At 42.2% G+C, this 20234-nt stretch overlaps 1 protein-coding gene across 6 annotated transcripts in view; it reads right to left on the bottom strand.

Moving 5' to 3' along the window:
• GTDC1 (glycosyltransferase like domain containing 1) overlaps window positions 1-1569 on the bottom strand; it is a 204598-nt gene extending 203029 nt beyond the window's left edge. For 3 of the 6 annotated variants that reach the window (XM_042808528.1, XM_042808527.1, XM_042808526.1), the window contains exon 1: window positions 1512-1566. The gene's annotated coding sequence lies outside the window, so the exon portion shown is untranslated. Of the gene's footprint in view, window positions 1-1511 lie in introns of all 6 variants that reach the window. The other 3 variants (XM_042808522.1, XM_042808525.1, XM_042808523.1) reach the window with 3 other exon arrangements.
• Window positions 1570-20234: the final 18665 nt, after the last annotated feature.

Raw genomic sequence — 20234 nt, 5'->3', positions numbered from 1 at the left:
AGACTTCCAAGAAAGAAAAAAAAAAAAAAAAAAAAAGAAAAAAAAAAAAAAAAGGTGAAGCAAGAAGAATACACTCTACATTAGGTCTTGAAAGCTCCAATTAAAATTCAATATTGTACTTTGTATGGAGGCTCTTTACATGAAAACCCTGTCATGGTTAAGATTTAAGGTTAACCAGGTTAATAGAGTCCAATAAAATAGCTCTATTTAATTATGCCAAATCACTGTTATAAGCCACACTAAAATCTGCTACTCATCTTTACCTGACTATTGGGCTAAACTCTGAATCATGGTAATGCGCACCCACTCCTCGCCAACCAGAAAACCCTACCATAAAGTAAGCTTCAAACTCTTTCCCCCGCTTCTTCAAAAAAGTGCATGCATTTGCACCTCAAATGGTTTCTTTCCTCCAGTCTGCTACTCCAATCATCACACAGTCATGTGTTAAAAGATTTGTGCAGACCTGCCAAGTCTCATTCATCTGAGGCACACTTTCCTGAAGTTGGGATTCGTTTGCAAAGTATATTTAAACAGCTCCTCTGCTATGTAGTGTTCTGTCACATGGCAATTTTAGCTTAAAATAATAAAAGCAAAGTCCTACAATCTATGCCTCTTTTTTTTTTTTTCTTTCTTCCTTGTCCTATAAAGCGTGACACGATGTCACCACAGAGGTTACTATTTTTTTTCCCCGACTGTTTTACCAACAGATTTATACGTAACAACGTTTTAACTGTGCTATGATTACACCTGGAACGAAACCGGGCTCAAATTTTGCAGCGCTCTTCGTAACTGCTTAACGAAAAGCAGCCCCTGCCCCGCACAACTTGGATTTTTTTTTTTAAGTAAGTGTCTTTATAAAGTAACCCCCCCACGGAGGTGTTTTAAAGGCTCAGGGAGGTGCTGCCTGAGGCCTGGCCCGTCCCCCGCAGCCCCGCGTTCCCCCGTGGGGGAAGGAACCGGCGGGCCCTTCCCTCCCCCCCGGGCGCGGGCAGCCATGTCTGGGCCTCCGGGGCGGCGGCACCCCGTGTCGGGAACGGCCGCTCCCCCCGCCAGCCCCGCCGCGACCGCTCTCTCCCGGGGGAACGGCCCCTTCCCCGCGGGCTCCCCCCGGCCCCACAGGCCGCTTCCAGGGCCGCGCTGCTCCCCCGCTCCGGAGCCATCTTAGAGAAGGGGGGGGGGGGGGGGAACGGCGATCCCCCACAGCGCCTCCCGCGCCGCAGGTGCCGGGCGGCCATGTCAGGCGAAGCGCTCAGCCCCGCGGCCGGCGGGCAGCCGCCTCCCTCCCCTCCCCGCCGAGCGGAGCGGGGTTCAGCGGGCCGGGCCTTCCCCCCCCCCCCCCCCCCCCCCCCCTCCTGCCCGGCGCTTCCTCCTCCGAGCGCCGGCCACCGCGCCGGCCCTCACCCTCGTCCTCCTCGGCCGAGCGCCCGCCCCGCCGCTCCGCGCTGACCCCTTCCCTCCCTCCTGCCTGGCTCGGGCGGCCCCGCTCCTTACCCCACCCAGAGGGAGCTCACCTCCTCCTCCTCCTCCTCCTCCTCACTCCCGCCTGGAGACCGTCGGCACCGACGCGCCGGCGTCCCGCCCCTCCCTCCCCTCGGCGCGCAGCAGAGCCAGCCTCCCCCAGCCGCCAGCCGGGCCCCCTCCTTCCTCCGCCCGCTCGCCCCCGGGCTCGCCGGGGCCACCCCGCCCGCCGCCCGCCGGGCCCGCGGCCGCCCGGAGCCGCCGCCGCCGCCCGTTCCCTGAGGGAACGAAGGGAGGCCTTCCCCGCCGGGCCCGGCTGCTGGACCGGGGAATAAAACAAAACAAAAACAACAAAATATTAAAAAAAAAAAAAAAAAAAAAAAAAAAACACACACACAAACAAACAAAACAAAAAAAAAAAAAGAAATTTGCGCGAAGCGGTATAAGAGGAAACAAACCACTTCACGGCAGTAACCGCAGAGCAAGCCGTGAGGCCGTGCGAAAGACGCTTTGGGGCGTGGGAGGAATAAATACCAAGGAACTACACACCAGGTGGACTAAGAAAAAAAAAAAAAAAAAAAAAAAAATACAAAGATGTTTTCCCTAAGAGAAGCAGGTGAAAGGAGAGAAAATTAAGGCTGTTATCAATTACATATGGGTAGGAGGTGTGTGGCTTTCTTTTCCCTGGTAAATCAAGCCTTTTCAGGTGGCGTAACTTCTGGGAGCGGCTGGGCAGGTGTTAGTGTTACAGCCTGGCTTGTGAACCCTCGTCTCCAGCCGCACTGAATAACAAACATCTCCTGCAAAACTTTTCAGAAGGAGGAATGTTTGTCATGCTGACTCAGTTTAGCGTTGTGTTATCTTTGGTATGTAGATGTAAACTGTCTTTTTTTCTTTTTTTTTTTTTTTTTTTATAGGAAGTCAAAATGAGTAATATCTAATGAAGTGATAAAGCAAAATTTCCAGAGTGCAGCTGTGAAAAGCATCAAGACCAGTAACTTGAGGAATTATGTATTTTTTCCTACCCTGGCTAATCAGTGATTATGAAAGAGTGACGAGAAGGCTGATTTGCATGAGAAATACCCTTAGGATAATGCAGTATTTTGTTTCACAATTTTCTAGGTTCAAAAAACCTAGCAAAGTTGTTTTCCAATAGTTTTCCACTCTCCTGCACCTCTGAATTCCTGATACGATCAAGCTATGGAAATGCCAAAATGTCACAAGTCAGGCAGTTCCTGCTATTTTTTTACCTGGGCAGAAGTGCTAAGACCTGAAAATCTCTTCATATGTATCACTCACATTATAAATAATTCTATAAATCTAAGATTCTGTCTTTTGGACATTGTCAGACAGGGTGAGAGATGAGGAGACCTTCAGTCTGGTTGAATAATTTGCCCCCAGCATGTGCCGGAATGCAGACAAACAGGATGTTTTATCCCAAATTTATGGATAGAAAAATTGAGGCAAGGAAGTGAAGGCATTCATTTTTCAAGCGTAGAAGTGCTCATTTGTAAGCAGGCAATTTAGGCTTGAACTTTTTTTTTCCTTTTTTTGAGGAAAAGGACCGTGTATATACAGTTCCCATTGAAATTACACTTGAGGCACCCAAGCAGAAAGACTTTGGCCATACTCTTTTGGGGTCCTGCAGCCCTAATCCCATGTTCTAATTGGCCAGTAATCTGTGGACAGATATTGTAACAGTTCCTTTAGAATATTTTTCTACTTCTCACTCATTTGCATACTAATGGCATAAAAATAGGCACTTCCTGCCAGTAATTAGTTGGAGCCCAGAATTTAAAGAAAGAAAAAGACCATAGCATTATGGTAGACGGATGGTACTGAGGAAGCTGCAAAAAAGAGTCACTTCTCTGGTGCTCAGAGAGTGCCTTTAATTTAGAGTTCAAGGCTGGCAACTCTGTTACCTCTGTGTGACAGGGATTAACTGTTTGCTTGGCCTAATAACTTTGCCTCTAATGAGCCCCTCTAACTTTTTTCATGGCAAATCACTCTATCTGTCCTGCACCCAGCCTTGCCGCTGTAAAGGTTTTTCTTTTTTTGCCTTTTTCCCAGAAAGAATAATGCTAGCAGTGAAGCCTGCACCGTGAGCGTAGTTCCTCGTGGAGCACCGCGACTCAGACCAGCACAGAGTCTGCTCAAGGGTTCGTCATCTAATGAGGCACTGGGCAACTCCTAACCACATCAAGTCATGTAAATCTGTAGGTTAAAACAGCCTCCGAAGAGCTGGGGGGCTTTGGGTGTATATATGGGATTATTTGACTTCTCACATGTAGGCCATAGACTTGAGTGCAAACCAAGTTGGTGATAGCTAGACATTTTCCTCTTATGATAGTAGCGCAGGTAGCTTTTGTTTAACTTACCAGCTTTTTCTGTCAAATATTTAGCAGAAGGGTTTTCTGCACTATAGAAATTTCTCCATTGCTACTCTACTGGTAGTATCTATGGCGAGGTGAAACACAGAAGTGCGGAATTACCCATTCAACCCTGAAGAACAGCAGTAACTTCAATGAGACAGGGAAAGTGTATTTTGCTACTTTCATTCCCCTAACTTCTCTGGAGATAAATATTACAGATTACATTCTCCAGGGCTATCGAACTGACACCTTCAGTGAAGAATTAAATGCAGAAACTCTTCCCATGGTATTACTTAGAAGAAATTTCAGCAATTACTGTTTGCCATTTATGATCGGACAATACTGATCTCCAGCGGTGCAATCTGAAAGCTCATGAGATGAAACTACAGTTAATTACATACCTTTAACTTATTTACCTGCCTCAACAGCAAAGTAATTATGAATGTATTAATCTCTCCAATACACTAACTGTAACTATTAGTTTTTTTTAGAGCCACTGCTCTCAAAGACATGGGATGGGTGCAATAAATGAGGTCTGTACTCCTTAAAGTTGAGACCCACACTGCAGCAGTAAATGTTTGGTTCCATTAATGGGATCAAGCATGAAAGTTAGGTATTTCTTTAGACCTTCTAGGGAATGCCTGGAGAGAGTTTATGCTCTTTGCAAACATGAAATGCCCTCTTCAAACGAAGTCAACATACTCATTGCATCAACACAGCTGTGTCCGCCCGAGGAGTCTTGAGGGAGTGGCACTGTCAAAGTGTTGGGGTGACTCTAAATGACCTGTGAGGCTGTGGTTGCAATGAAAGGCTGCAGTATGGAGGGGAAGCTCCTCCATCCCTTTGACATTCACCATGTGAAAACCTTTCCCAAGGACAGCCTTCTGTGGCTGCTTCTACAATCTCCTGGGAGATTTCGGTTGAAAATCTTTCGCCACTTGGTAGGAATCAATAATAGTGTCTCTCTGTCTCATGATGGGCTCTTCTGCCCTGGGTCAAGAGGTGGAACAAGGAATGAAACTTATGGGGGGGCTGACGCTGAGCTAGTGAAAGTAAGCCTGAGTCTACACCACAGTGATCCAGGCGCTCAGTGGGGAGCATCTTCTTGATTTCAAACTCCACTAGAAAAACCTTTTCCACCTTTTTTTAAACCTGTTCATTTCCCTTTCCACTTGAAAAACTTTTTCCACCTTTTTTTACACCTTTTCATTTCCCTTTCCCTCTATCCATCCGACTTGGTTGCTAATCTTAATGTCAAGCACGTATGAAACTCTTTATTATGTTGTGCTGAACACAGAAGTGAAACTGTGTCGCATTGTCTTTATCTTTAAAAGCAAACCTTGTGAAGCTTGTATCCAGCAGAACTATATTAGAAGAAAGTATTTTCCTGAAAACTTTGAGACTCTAGCTTATTAAGGCACAGATCCTTAAGATGATTGGGTCGATTCCATTAGTAGATTTATAAAGTGTGCAGACTGGGTAAACAACAGTGACAGCTTGGGGAAGTGTATGCACCTGTTTATTAAAAAGACGTTAACAAGGGCAAATCTAAAATAAGAACATGTACCACAACCCAATTTTCAGCAAATTTTTATGCATGCCTACACTTAAGGTTACCAATGTTATTGGCAATTTCTCTCTCTCTTTTCTCTCTCAGAAGCACACGGCAACTGATGAGCACGGAGCATCTGTGGCAAAGGAAAAAAACACCGTCTTCAAATTTTGAGGAGCAAACATGACCCTTTCTGTTTCTACTGTTTCCCACCCACATTCAGTTAGTGTGAGAGAAGGAAAATAAAAAAAAAAAAAAAGCAGAAATATTTTCTTTGCATGGAAGGACCGAAGAATGTATTGTTTTCTTAATCACGAGCAAGCACTTTCATCACTGTTTTTGCTCTACATCATAAGTGACAGCGAGTTTTCTATATTTTACTGGTATCACTTAGAAGAGGTCACATTTCTAAAAGTCCTTGTGCAAAAGTGAGTCTTCTGTTTGGATGTATGCAAATTCTACAGCACTTATGCAACTTGTAATTTGCAGATAGGTATAAACATATGCAAAATGGAGATTAAATGTGTATATGCAAGTTTGCAGAATTAATCAACCAAGAATGTACAAAAACTACAAATGCTTTGTTGAAATTTGGCTCTACAAAGATTTATGAATTAACCTTCTACATCAGCTTTCACTCAAGGATGCTAAGTACACTTCATTTTTATTAATAATTAATAATTTATAAGATTTGCATTATAATATTATTCCCCCAGAATAATATTTTAAAAATACATCCTGGTCTTGTGAGGACCTGCCAGTACTTATGCCTATTCACCATTGCTGTAGTGGTGCTTTTTATGGGTATAAAATGCTGCCAGCCTGGAGTCCCTCCAGGATTAGATCTTAATCCCCAAAGATATGTAAGTGCTACCATCTCCTTTGTACAGGTTGAAAACTGCAAGCTGCATGTGTAAGTGCATGCAGTTTTGCACATAAGGTTAATAATGGGGTAAAGAACTAAAATTTAGGCTCCAAACTTGTCAGGTGTATCGTAAGGACAGTCAATATCCCTCCTTGGAGTCCCCTTCACGTCAATAGTAGTTCTGAATATTATTGAAGACAGATCAAAGCCCTGGACCTGACTCTGAGTCCTGTCTTTCAGCGTATGGCCAGATGAGCCATAGCATACATCCCTTGAACATGTTTGATTACTTTTGTTATCATGAACTGAAGCAAAGAGTATTTGAACAGTTCTCACAATACAGGAGGCAAAAAAAAAAAGCCCAGTGTTTTACTTCACTCTACCTTTTACTAGAGCTGGGTAGAATAGGATGTGATTATTTTAGGAACATTAAAAATATCTACTATCTTCCTCCCATGCTAGGTAGAATAGTAGTCTGAAGTATTTTTGCTTTCTAAAATGAAGAATTCTGATTTAACCAAACTTCTTCAGAAGGAAACAGGCTGATATTATCTTACTTCCCTCTTTTCTTATTGTGGAATTGTTGAGAGAATGCCAGTTGTTGCTACTTGTCATCACAACTTTCTAGTCCATAATATTGCTCGTTAAAGACAATAAATATTAACCAGAAGACTACTTAAAAACTGACCAGTATGCAGAATTTGTGTGCATAGGTAATGACACAATAACAATATAAATCTAGGTTTTCATTCGTTACTTAATTGCACATGCACACATGTGCACACACACAACTCATGCCTCCTGAAAAACAATTCTCCTTTGTCTTTGTGACATTTATTCGGCAACCTTTTTAAAGATTTTTTTTTTTATTCCTTGGATGTTAAGCTATACAAGTAAATGAACATCTCTGCTTCTCTTTCAGGGGACTGCAGCAAGAGCCTTTGACCCAAGGTGTTGCCAGAAGTGGGAAAACTGGGGATTGCCGTATGAAATGGCAAGGTTGCTGATCGCTAAGATACTTTCGACTCCAAACAGAAGGCCTGTTTCCATCCCATATGCGTGGTACTAAAAGCATATAAGGTGCCGTGCTTGCCTCTGAACTGGGTTAATGGATGCTGAGGCCAGTCCTCCCAGCAATGGCACGTGATAAGGGATCCGCACAGGTTTCACAGCTGCACGGTGCTCAGTTGCTCTGCTAGGCACGAGCTAATGCGCGGCTGATTTCTCTCGGGGGGGCACTTTGATGCTGGGTTTCAGAGGGGACCCTTTCAGTATTCCTAATGATGTTTTAGGCTACAAAGCCTGGCAGCATTATGGAGTTGTTATGCACTCGGGTACCAAAGAAATGCAGCCTAAAGAGCTGCAGCAAAAGAATCCATACCACTGCTACCCACTACTCAAAAAGGTAAAGGTATAAGTACACCTCCCAAAAAATAAATGCAAGCTATGTGAACAGATTAACAAAGCTGTTTGCTATTATGGACAAAAGCTGCGGGGAAAAAAAAAAAAAAATGAAGAGGAAATGGGCTGTATTACTGTGAGTTGGCACAGAAATGAAATACCAGGCTGCAATTTATGTATAGTAATTGTTCACGAAGCATTCTTTGGGTTTTGATAGTGACTCATTGTGTTCTTTGTGACCTTTGATGTACAGGATGGGCTGCTAGAAGACAGAGGAAGCCACAGTAAGAATATAAAACTTTATTAACTTAAGATTTTGTTGGTTTGTTTGGGTTTTTTTTTATTGCTCACTGATAGGTAGTAACTCTGGAAAAGACTACCAGAGGTATTTACCTTGAGTCTTCATGGTTGTTACCGTTTCTCCCAGGCTTCTGCAGTTGAAAAAACATTCCTGGTCTAACTGAAAAATAGCTTTGGTTTAAAAAGGAAATTTGTTAAACAATTGGTTGCTGACGTTGATTACTGAGTTCTGAAAAATAAGATAACTGATGGAAATACTACTGTGTTAGTAGCCCAGGTAGTGAGCAGTGGATAGGCCCTGCACTGTACAGGACAAACCAGAAAAGTTATTGAGGAGATATTCTTCTGAGTGAATATGTTATGTTTTAAAGAAAATTATGGAAAAAGCCTTCCATAGAGTCACCAGAGCTGACACAACAGACTTCAGCGCCGTTAAGTTCCATTATGTAAATCCACGGTGATGTAAGCCAGACACTGTCAAGTTTGATACGCCCCAAATTTGACCTAATTAGCCATTTGGTTCTTACTTTTTACAAAGCTTGTGCAGCTCGGCTCGGTTCAGGATATAGATGCTAATTGAACGCATAACCTACAGGTGTTAAAGAATTCTTACAAAACAAGGTCTATCCTATTAGGAATGCAAGTCAAGGCTCAGGGTCATCAGCTCAGAGAGTGAGGATGGGAGTAGAAATCCCATCTGCAGATCTCTTCACATCACTACATTACTTCCAGGAGTGAAATTCAAATCCAGAATAACTCAATGCAATCTAATAGATATTTGCCAACGGAAGCTGCTCTGGCTTCAGTCAGTTGGTCATTGAAAGAACATTTCCTTAAGCTTTTAGAAAGCTGAGACTATATAATGGAAAGCCTGAAGTGGTTTACTCTACTGCCCAGTAACAAATGTACTCCCGTGCAAATCACAGTTGAAATTTTCTCTTGTTCACAGCCCCACCATCCAACATCCTCATTGAGAGGTGACTGCCGCTGAGTGACTTGCTCCAGGTTTGCCTTTCACATTTCCCATCACTGTCCCTGTGTCCCCAGCCTAAGATCATCTCCTTTACACTCAAGTCCTCTTCCCACCCGTTCGACAAGCAGGAATAAAATAACCTTTTGTCGTGACTACACCTTGGACCAGATGCCTTAATGTAAACACTTTATCTCTTCTGCTGTTTCCCTGCAATCCCCTAACCAAAGTGAAGTGAGATAAAAAAGAGCTGCACAGCCTCTGAGTTTCCTGGCTTTTATCTTTTTATACCAAAGCCTTTGTGTTAATTTTGCATAGCTATTTTTACATGAGGAATAATATCCTGAATTACTGCTATCACGTGCACTTAAGAATCCCACCTCACCATCCTCAAGTCATCTGGCAACCTGATAGTGTTTCCTGCTCCTTCTTCCCTCACATCAGTGCTGCAGGGAGCATTGCTAAAAATTTCACATCTGAAAAAGCAGATGATTTGGCAACACCTTCCTATAGATACTTTTTTCCCTTTTTTTTTGTTTGGGTTTTTTTTTTTTGTTTTGTTTTGGGTTTTTTTTTTAAGAAATGTGCCTGTCTTTGAGTAAACTTTTTTTTCCAACTGTTCTTTTTTGTCAGTTTGCCAGCTCGACTTCTAGTATTGTTCTGCGGAGATTGCTGTAAGGAAAAATGCAAGGGAAGAGAAAGGTAGAGAACTGGGGGAAAGGGAAAAAGGGTTCAGAGGGCATTTAAAGCCTGGGGAGCCTAGCATGGGAAGAGAGATAGGCTTAGGAAACAAGGAATAAAATGGTGGAATGAGAGATAAAACAAGAACATAAAGGATAAGGGATTAGAGAGATAGGGAGTTCAAGAGATGAAATGTGAATAAAGGAAAACAAGAAAAATAAGGATGAAAGGAAAGAAGTGACAGGAGTAAGACATGTAAACAATTAACCAAGAAAATATTCTGTTTATTTTAGTGAAAGAAAATTATAGTGTCATTATTCTCTGGTTTACTAGTTCAGAGGAATTTTTCAAACTAAGAGCTGACATTTGGGTAGTATTACTGAACAATGATAAATATAAGCCTTCCAGTTGTTGAATTAACCAATTCTGAATTTGGTTAATTAATATGTCATTCAGGCAACTAAAATTTGGATAAGAAAACAAAGCAATAAAAAAATATTAACAGCTGCAACACAAAGTGCAGATCTGGAAGAACTCTCCACAATATTTGCAGTTACATCCATCAGCTCAGTGACAATCACTCCAGCAGAGAGGCACCAGCTCACTGATGCTCTGCTGCAGACTAATACCAGAGCTGAGAAGTGCAAAAATACTTGAAATTAATGTTGGGTTCAAGTTTCAGCATTGCCCACTGACCAGCAGAAAATTTGTTCGAGATCACGATTTGTCTGTAAAAGTATTTCACGGTATTTTTTTCCCCCATTTGAGTATTTATAAAGTGTTATCAGGTCTCAGTTTCTGCCTGATTTGTCTGAGCTGTTCATGTAGGTCACATAATGTCGTGGAACCTAGATAATATTGCTTGTTTTCTCTGATTGTCTGAATGTATATCATCAGGAAGCCGAAATTTAGTCCAACCCACACTCAATTTTATTTTTTTTTTCCAGAAAGTCTACGTATACCTACAAGTCTATTAGACAGCATCAAAAATCCCAAACATTTTTTCATTAGTTTCTGTGCTTGACTCTGCTAGGAAGTCACCAAACACATTATTAACCAGTTTAGCCATTATCCCTCCCTTTCCAATACCCTTGAACTTGCATAAAATAATTCAAGTCTATAGGGAAAATATTCCTTGAGGTCAGTCACTTGGTGTATAAAACATAAAGTCTGCCTATTCAGGAAAGGAACTTTTAAAGTCCTATAATTTGCTAGTTAACAGAAACCTCATTATTTTATTTTTTATATATATTTTGGCAAGCAGTCATTATGCCACTGCTTTTCAGATTTTCCTCTCCTCAACGTCCAAGGCCTTTACCTGACTTGACTGTGTACGTACCCCCGTACCCCTCCCCAACACGCAGCAGAAATGAGGGGCTGTGGAGGGTAACCCTGGAAGGGCCGTATGGCATTCTGGAGGTGGGATCTGCCTTTCACACAACTCGTGTGAGCACACACAAATTTACATCTCAGGAAAGTGGGAGGTTTAACTTTCTGATTGGGGACCCGTCTTTGTGCTTGTATTACAACCTGCATTTCCTTCCTCTTCTACAGAAAGGCATTTTAGAAGCTCATGCCCCCTTCTGAAGGTGCCCTGAAAAATTGAGCCAGAACCATCTCTGGGGTCTTCTGCTCCGCAAAGGGCATCAGCAGTCAGTGGTGAAATCATTTTGTTTCTGTCCACCCTCTTTCCTGATTTCTTTCTGACAGGTTGAGATGTGGGACGAGCTGCCAGCAAGTTTCAGTCAGAGCACGGGGTGTCCTTTGCCTGCTGCAGACACATGCAGCTCCACAGGCTTCAGGGCAGGTCTTGGGCTGTCATGAAGGTTTTTGAAGGTACAATCAAGTCATTACATGTCCCTTTTCCTCATAATTGATGGAACAATCCCTCAACAGGATTTCTTCTTCCAGAGCACCCGCAGAGAACAAGAGAAAATGAAGTCTCTAATGAGTGCTGGTCCCAATTCTGGTGCCATCCAGTCCTGTTAATTCTCCCAGAGGGAGAGAAATCTTAAGATTTAAATGTTTTGATTCAGCACAAAGCATGAGTTAGTCTATGGAAAACTGCATTTGCTTAAAAGCAGGAAATAAACCATATTAAAACAACCCTAAAACACCCCTTTCATCCAACCCTGTGAACCCAAACCGAACAGGCTAAAGCACCTAAGAACTGTAGTAAGTAGTCATGTATTTACAGAAGGAGCAAGCCCTAGGTCCTCTGCCGAAGTATTCGAGGTGTTACAATGAGAAACCACCAGTAACAAACAGCAATTTAAACATCCTAAATTACATTCTGTAAACTCTCAGCTTGCCAAATGTCTGAATGAAAAAGGATGTGAACGATGGGCTCTCCTTCATTCTAATTCAACCCAGATTCTGGGATTATCTGTTAAAAATAGGACATTTTCTATTCTATAATAATAATAATTTTCCATAGACAGCTGTTGATGTGCCCATAGGTTCACAATAGCTCTTTTTGCAGTGGATTGCAATAACAATTTCTTCAACTAGGTCTTTGAATTCAGAGCTGTACAAGCTATTCACAGTGAACACTTTAATCAGTGAATTTCAGCTTTTATTCTGCCTGTAAATTGTTGCAAACGTTACATGCAGACATTTGATATAAATAAACTTTGCCCTGCCAGTTTGTTCACAACATGTTTTTGCTGCGGTGTTTCAATATTCATTATTACCATTGCACGACTGATCACCTTGGTTGACTGGCGTTGTTTGTTCTGGGTAGGAAAAAGTCACCAAGAGGAAATCCATGTCATGGAGCTGTGATGGTCGGATGGATAAGGTGTGCATAGTTAAGTTAGGAGGAGCGAGTTCACAAGACTAAAGAGGTTCTTAGGACTATTTTAATATTTCCTCTCCAGTTCCCTTGACTCAGACCTTGCTTGTACCATCACTATGAGAACAAAGAGGCCACTTGAACATTATAGGCTGAGGTCAAATTGAAAATTAATGATCTCTTATCACACTCAGACAAAGCTCCAGCTGCAAAGGGTGGGGTTGGGTGCTTTTCTGGTTTATTTAATTGCCACTGAATCAGGGCTCTGAACTGGGCTTGCCTAGTCAGAGCTGCAAAAGATGAGCTCACATGCCATTTTCCGAGTCCCTTAGCTGTGCCCGCGCCAGAGCCTGGCCTGGCAATCCTCTACGTGGCTGGTATCTTCGGTGAGAGCAAACGGAGTGCAAGTTTAATATCTTAATGAAACAAATGTCAGGCATTTGTTTTATATGAATAAAACATCTTTGGCATAAACCTCGGTGAAAAACAAATTCCAAAAAGGCTGTAAATCAGAATTCAGCTTTCAGTGTGCTAAAATGTGTGTGTGAAAAATTATGCTGAAGAGCCAGCTCTATCTAAACTAAATCGTTTGGCAATGTCCTGTCAGTGCAGGAGAAAATGGATGTAATGTGCACATATGCACAAGGAGTGACTCAGAATGATGTACAAGTGTTACTGTATCTAGTCCAAAAGAAATACCTGGAAGTCAGGAAATAAGGCTCCACAGTTCAGCAGATTTGTCTGAGGATATATGTTCTGGTTTTGAAACTCTGGTTTTTCCCCAGGGTGCCATAAAGATGTCTCATGCAAACAAATGCAGTCTGGGTCAACCAATATCTCTGGGACTATTGCACAAACCATAGTTTTATTTGGTATTTATGGGAGAAGAGTTTCAGGAAAAAAAAAACGTGACTGCTAGCAGCTTAAAGACTGGATAGTAGATTGATATCTGTAGCTCCTGGAGCAAGACCTGTAGCCTAAACACACACTCATTAATCTATGTGTAAGTCCAGGCATTTCCTTAAGTAGTCACGACAGTTTAATTGCCTATGAATATTCATATGAATGAGTTTTGTTTGTAAGAAGGGCAGCAATCTCTAATACTTGTACCAGTCTGTAATTAAGCGGAGAAATCATCTGAAGTCTCCGGTTTCCTGTTTATAAGAGTTTGGGCTGCCCAGACAAAACACAGCAGCAGGAACAATCGCACAGGGCTTGGATGACTCTTACGGCACCTCCGAGACCGGGTTGTCTTAGCTAAAGGTAACATCACCCCAGCTCGCTCTCACAGCGTTGGAGATGCCAACTTCAAAAAGATCTGGTATGTATATGTAAAGTCGGTGCTCAAATGCGTGATGAAACAGCACCATATAATCATAGAATCCCAGAATAGTTTGGGTTGAAAGGGGCGTTTAAAGCCCACACAGTCCCAACCCCCCCTGCCCCGGGCAGGGCCCCCTTCCCCCAGCCCAGGGGCTCCCAGCCCCGTCCAACCTGGCCTTGAACCCTTCCAGGGAGGGGGCACCCACAGCTGCTCTGGGCACCCTGGGCCAGTGTTTCACCACCCTTGTTGCAATTTTTTTTTTCCTTGTATCTAGTCTGAATCTACCCTCCTTTAGTTTAAAACCGTTACCCCTTGTCCTATCGATACAGGCCCTACTAAAATATCCGTCCCCATCCTTCATATAAGCCCCCTTTAAGTACTGAGAGGCCGCACCTTTACCCATCCCATTAGCATACTCTGCTTTACTGTTAATGCACCCAAATTGACAACACAATCTTGGGTCAGCTACTGTACGGCTATCTGTCCTCGAGGGGATTTGCTGGGGTAGCCTGCCCTTGGAAACCTTCCAGAAGGGAAGAACATATTTTCCCAAAGACGACGTCAAGTCCTTGTGTTCATTTGCTGGAAGGAAGTCCGGCTCTGTCAGGTATAGTGATTGAGGTTTCTTGGAAAACTCTGATGAGGAGGCTTGCGATGAGAAGACAGAAAAACGATGGAGGCCCTTGCCAGAATAGCAGATCAGATATAGCTCTCTTGGTCACCATGGTGAAGTGGGAATCCAGCTCAAATAGAGCAACAGACTGTCTCCCGCTAACTAGACTGTGATGCTCCAGTTCATCCTACTGAAGGGCATCTGTGAGACAGCGCTGAGCACCACTCATGAACTATTACGTAGTAGGTCGCAGTGTTGACAAATGTTTTCAATTTTTTTCTGAAGTGCCACTCATATCTGACTTTCCCATGTTCTTCCCTGCTGCTACCCCAATGTAAACAGTGCGGGGTCGTACAGGAACCACTCTCCCTCTCTCCAAAATGGTATTGCTGGGGATCTGAGGATGACTAATCTCTCCTGTTTACAGTCTGCTAGCTGTTTGAATCCTAACATAATTTAGATGACAGGGTTTGGGAGACTAGAGAATTACATGTTGCCAAGCTACTAAGGAAAATAAAAAAAAAAAAAAAAAAGACTTTTCATGAGGTGTTTGGTAATTTCCCTCACTGCCTGTACCATCGCAGCCTGTAGTTCTGCTACCCTGCTCTTCCCTCCGTGCTTCTAAGAAACACCTAATTTACTCACCTTACCCATCTGAGACGCAAGAACAATTTCCAAGATGCCCACAAGAAGCTGAAGGAGAGGAAGGAAGCAGAGTTAGTAATTTAATCACGCCCAGGACTGACTAGCCTTTAAACAACTGTGTTGGTATGGGAGTTTTCCTATAGAAATTCCCATCTAGGCATCTAGTCCAGTCTCCATATCTGTAACAGATATATATATATATATAAATATACAACCCTCATACGTGTGTGTGTGTATAAAACACCCAGCTGTATGTCCACTAAATGCCTTTGTAACTGGCCAGCGAGCACTCAAATTATCTTTTGAAAAATCCTTTCACAGTTTTATACCACTTATTTCAGTCTGCATTTGAGGCCATTAAATAAATCAGAGAAGATACACAATTCTAGAAGTCCTTTTAATCACAAGATAGATATAGGCATAAAATGATCGTCTGTCTATAAACTGAAGCTGAAGAAGTTGTATCAGAAATGAGGTGTAAATTTTTAACATTGCACATAATTTAGCTGTTAGAACAATTTAGCATTTGGATACTACACATGGGATGTGGGATAATTTTTGTCACTTGAAGTCTCTGAAATTGGAAAACTTCCTAGAAGATATGTTCTAGCTCAACCACAAGTGGCTGAGCTGCAGACTCAATAACTCAAAATTGAGGTAGACTGTGCAAATGTCTGTGATCTGCCTCACACGGGATGGTAGGCTAGAGAACTGTGATGGCCTCAGAATCTATGAAAACACTTTGTCTTTTCTGCTTAGTATTTCAAAGGGAGCTGTCACAGCACAATCAATTAAGATAAGATGAAAAAGGTGCAGTGAATAAAACTGCAGTCAATTAAAGACTGAAGGTGGAAGAGGCACATACCCTGCAGAAGATGAGGTGAATTGTAGCAATTAAACAGAGTGGTCCTGATAAATTAAATAGTGAATCACATTCAAAATTTTATATAAAAAAAAAAAAATCACATTTTAGATACAACATGTCAAGGAAAAGAAGAATTCAAATAGCTGTGGAAGAACATAAATACGCATTTTGAAAATACATTCAGCCAAACAGCTGTCATAGTAACCTTTGCAAATAAAAGTGTTTAAGAGGATCTTTACTGGAGAATACAACATTAAGTGGTATATTTCTTCAGAAATCTGGCACTATTACTCATCTTAAACTGGAAAGATTTGACAAGACTGGGAAAATTCAGCTGTGCCAGCCTAGCAGGTGCGAGGGAAAGAAAGGTTTCAAAGCAAAACCCACAGTGGTTTTCAGCGTTGTGCCCTTTTAGAGCTCCTTGCTATGAGTTTTACCTAATGGCAGCTATTTTGTGCCAGCCAGTGGATTAGCAGGTGATTTTTTGAGTCATTTCTGGAAAAAATTACATGTGGCTCTTTGTGGAGTGGAATAAGATCTTTCCTAGATTATGCTCGTCTTTCAATATTTATTTTTATTATTATTATTATTCATGATAAACTAGAAAATGTTTTGTAAATTATTACATTATTAGCACAGCACGTATTACTGAGTAATGTGGAAGCACAGTCACATCAATTTGCAGAATATGTAGAGGGGATACAGTCAATTTAAGTTGAAAAGCAACTTTAGCTACACTGTCATTTTTAAAAGCTAAACTGGGCCTCTTCTTGTCTCCATCTGTGCACGGGAATGAAAAGGCAGAAAAATCTGCCTCTCTCTAGCTAACTAGTCCAACTGCTGTCTGGTGGTATTGTTATTAGTAAATGGAAAACTTGTTGCAGAAGGAATCAGCAAGATGCTGACTGCAATGGGTTGGGCTAATTTCACGTAACTGTTCTGACAGGTACTCCTGGAAGCAGAGGTGGGCAGATTCTGATAACAGGAGATGCTTCTGGAATTAATAAACATCACTTCATCTAGGTACTCAAAGCTGAGAAAAGCCAACCATTTTCCCTTAGCACCCTTCTGTAGCAATAGGGAAATTTTGCAAAATGCGAGTTTACGTTGAAAATGAGAAAAACTGTTAAGAGGAAAGAAAAATCTTTATGATGAAAAATACCACAGTAGGACATTTACACAAATAGGAAAGAAATACTGGCGTAGACAATATTGTGTTTCAGTTACGTCCGATGGAGGAGTATCCTCTCTGCACACTGGTCCCCACTCTCCCCATCTCATTTTGACCTGTGCACTGCCTCATTGTTTCTTACCAGAATTACTGAAGTTTCAGGAATATATTCATGCAGGTCTGTCTTCTGTTGCTAAGAGAAAATCCTGATAAGTTTGGAAAGATGACTGGCAATTAGTTCCATACTATTTTTTGCCCTATCTCTGGTCTTAATACTGATATTGCATCTTTACTTTTAACTGTAATATAAAATCTTGGCCTTTAGCTGATTACAAGGCTAGAGCTTCTCTAGGACCTATAGTACTTGGTCTTGTTCTTACCAGAGTTCATTTTACCTTATTTTATGCTGTGGCATAGAGACTTTATATGCCACAGAAAACTCCTGAGCAATAGCTTTTACTTTGGCATAAGGCACAGTTCCTTTTTCCTCTTCTTTATACTCTGCCAGAAGAGGGAAACGTTGATGACTGCAGCTTCTCCCAGTGAATTTTTACTACAGTTTTATTACGCTTTGGTCAATGGATAAAAATAACTGCATTTCACTTCTCCTGCAACCTGAACTGCAGAAAATCTTAATGTTAACCATCATCACACCGGGATAATGGGCAATTAGTTTTCGAGTATGGTCTGACTCATTCTCTCTCTTATGCTCTCCATTAAACTATGGCAGAGAAATCCTTCCCAGATCTTCAGTGCTGTTACAGGCTTATTTAAGGCTCCTCTTCCCTGTGCATAAAATCCTGTATATTCTACTACATGCGAGTTAAGATTTGTCACTTTAAAAGGATTTACTGCTTTAAAACTTACTTCTTCTTGAAACCTGACCCCATATTTAGTTCATCACTGGCTGCAAAAAAAAAGCAGGCAGGTTGGAAGGAAATTAATATAGAAGTTAGAAGTAATTAAAACTCAGAGCTGGCTGGACACTTCTGAAAAGTGCAGATGACTACCTGTGTCCACATATGCAGTGCATTTGTCTAAGTTACTGGTGTGTGAAAAGCAAGGAATGGAACGACAGCTACTCTTGCTGCCATAACTACAGCAGATGCTGCTTGATGCCTGCTATAATACAGAAATATGTTCTCATGCTTTTACAGCAGCCTTGTCAGCCCTTTTCGTCCTACCTCTTGTGCCCTTGATTTCAGACCTCTGACCTTGCATTTCCTCTGGCATCCCATAACAAAGAAATAAATAGACGAGTAGGTGATCGTGTGAGACTCCAAGTTATTTACCAGGGAAGAAGATACTGGAGAAGTCGCTGCTCAGAGATGCTCCATAGCTGACAGTTTAAAATTCTCTATTTCTCTCAGATTTTAATTAATAGGCTTGTATTTAAGATGAAATGTATTCAATTTGTGCACAGTGTAGAGAATGTCACACTACAAGATCGGTTATATATGTAGCAATACAATTATCATTCTCGGCTGACAAATGTACCGTGATATTGATAAAAAAGCAATAACTTCAATGTACGTGTCAAAATCAGCCCCGATAGCTTATTACAGATTGTTAAACGAACATAAATATCTAATGTTCAGCCTGTAATGTTCATTCGTACCGTGGCAGATGAAGGTATAGGTCGAAGAATTAATTTAAAAGCACAATACCGCGTCTCTAATATTCGCTGTGTCTAACCTATATCTCTTTGCAAGCATTCGTGAAAGCGCAGGAGACCAGTCCCCCAGCCCAGGACCAGGCTGCTGAGAACTGATGGTGTTCAGCTAAACCTCTTAAAAGTGTCCCTGAGATCTCCTGGTTCCGGCCCAAATCTGCCAGTTTATCCCCGACCACTTGCCAGGTTTCCCAGCAGAGAGCGTGGCTCTGCAGGCTGCCGGGGTGGCTGCTGTCCCCCTCCCCGCTCCCAAGGCGAGAGCGGAGTGATGGTGCAGGCTGTCCCCGCGGCGAGTTAGGTTGTGGGCTGCTCAGTCTGAGTCTTGTATGAAAAAGCCTCTATCACATCAACACACGCGCTGATTTTTAGGGTTTGTTGGTTCTTTTTTTAAAAAAAAAAAAAAAAAGGAAAGGGAAATGGGGGGCATAGCCTTAGATAGATCCCGTTTCCTGCTTCATCCATCAGCTTTCTTACCCGCATTTAGAAACGCAAGGAAGCAAGTTATGAACAATCTATTTTGGAGACGTCCTAGATGAAAAATAAACCCGTTTCTATGGCTGTGGAGCTGGTGAGGATGGGGGAAGGCACAGGGCTAAAGCACTGGAACGGGCGGCGACGAGCCCAAGAACCATCCGCAGCCTGCACCAAAGGCTTGGGCATCCCACTGGGCACTGGCACCGCGGCATCTAGCGAGTTGCGAGGAGGCCAGGAGGAGTCAACCTCTTCTTCTTCTTCTTCTTCTTCCTCTTCCTCACGAGGGCACAATCGCAACGGCCCCTGTGCGAGGAATCATGCGGCGGAAGCAGGGTTTCCCACCCCCCCTCAGCAGAAGAGAGGCTAATGCTTTTGGTTCACTTCCAAGAGGCTTGTACCTCTGCTTTGTGGAGAGGAAATGAAAGGTATATTCAGTGATGGCAGCAGTATAATTTACTTTGGTGCTAGGGTTTTCTTAAGGTCATCAGCTGCATGACCTCTTCACATAGCGCTTTCAGCAAATTACTACTTTTTAGTGTTTTCCTGTTGGTTGGTCCTTTTTTCTTTCTTTACATTTTCTGCCCTTTATGCTACATTTTTCCAATGAAAAATACCCACTGCAAAGAGTTTGCTCACTTGTTATTTGTAGAGGCCCTGTGTGAGATCAGCCTCCTTAGAAGGACATGGATGAACCTCATCCAGGTTTCTCTGGGGGGAAAAATTCCCACCTTTTTATTCAGATGTGGCAGGGGAACACCTAAGAGATAAGTATTTAATCTTCGATTAGCCTTTATGGATTTCAGCTGATTTGATAGTCAAGTCCCTATACAGAAGAAATTTGTTTCACTAATAAATATTTCCTGATGTAATAGTACAAGTCTAAGTTCTCAAAAAAAAATTCCTGAAAAGGAAGATAAAGCTAGCTTACACCAACATAATCACCCTTCTTTGTGATCCCACAAAGCAGGAAGATTGGATTACATCTGTTCAACAGGGAAAGTCCACCAAAAACGTGCCATCTATGATCTGATGTGCAGGTGATGGAAACTATTGTGCCACATTAAAGCTGAGATATAA

This window comes from Tyto alba, unplaced genomic scaffold (assembly GCF_018691265.1).
Source record: "Tyto alba isolate M040663 unplaced genomic scaffold, T.alba_DEE_v4.0 Super-Scaffold_7, whole genome shotgun sequence".
Lineage (NCBI taxonomy): Eukaryota > Metazoa > Chordata > Aves > Strigiformes > Tytonidae > Tyto > Tyto alba.
The sequence above is the reverse complement of the archived record's forward strand: the minus strand, read 5'-3'. Positions and strand labels throughout refer to the sequence as shown.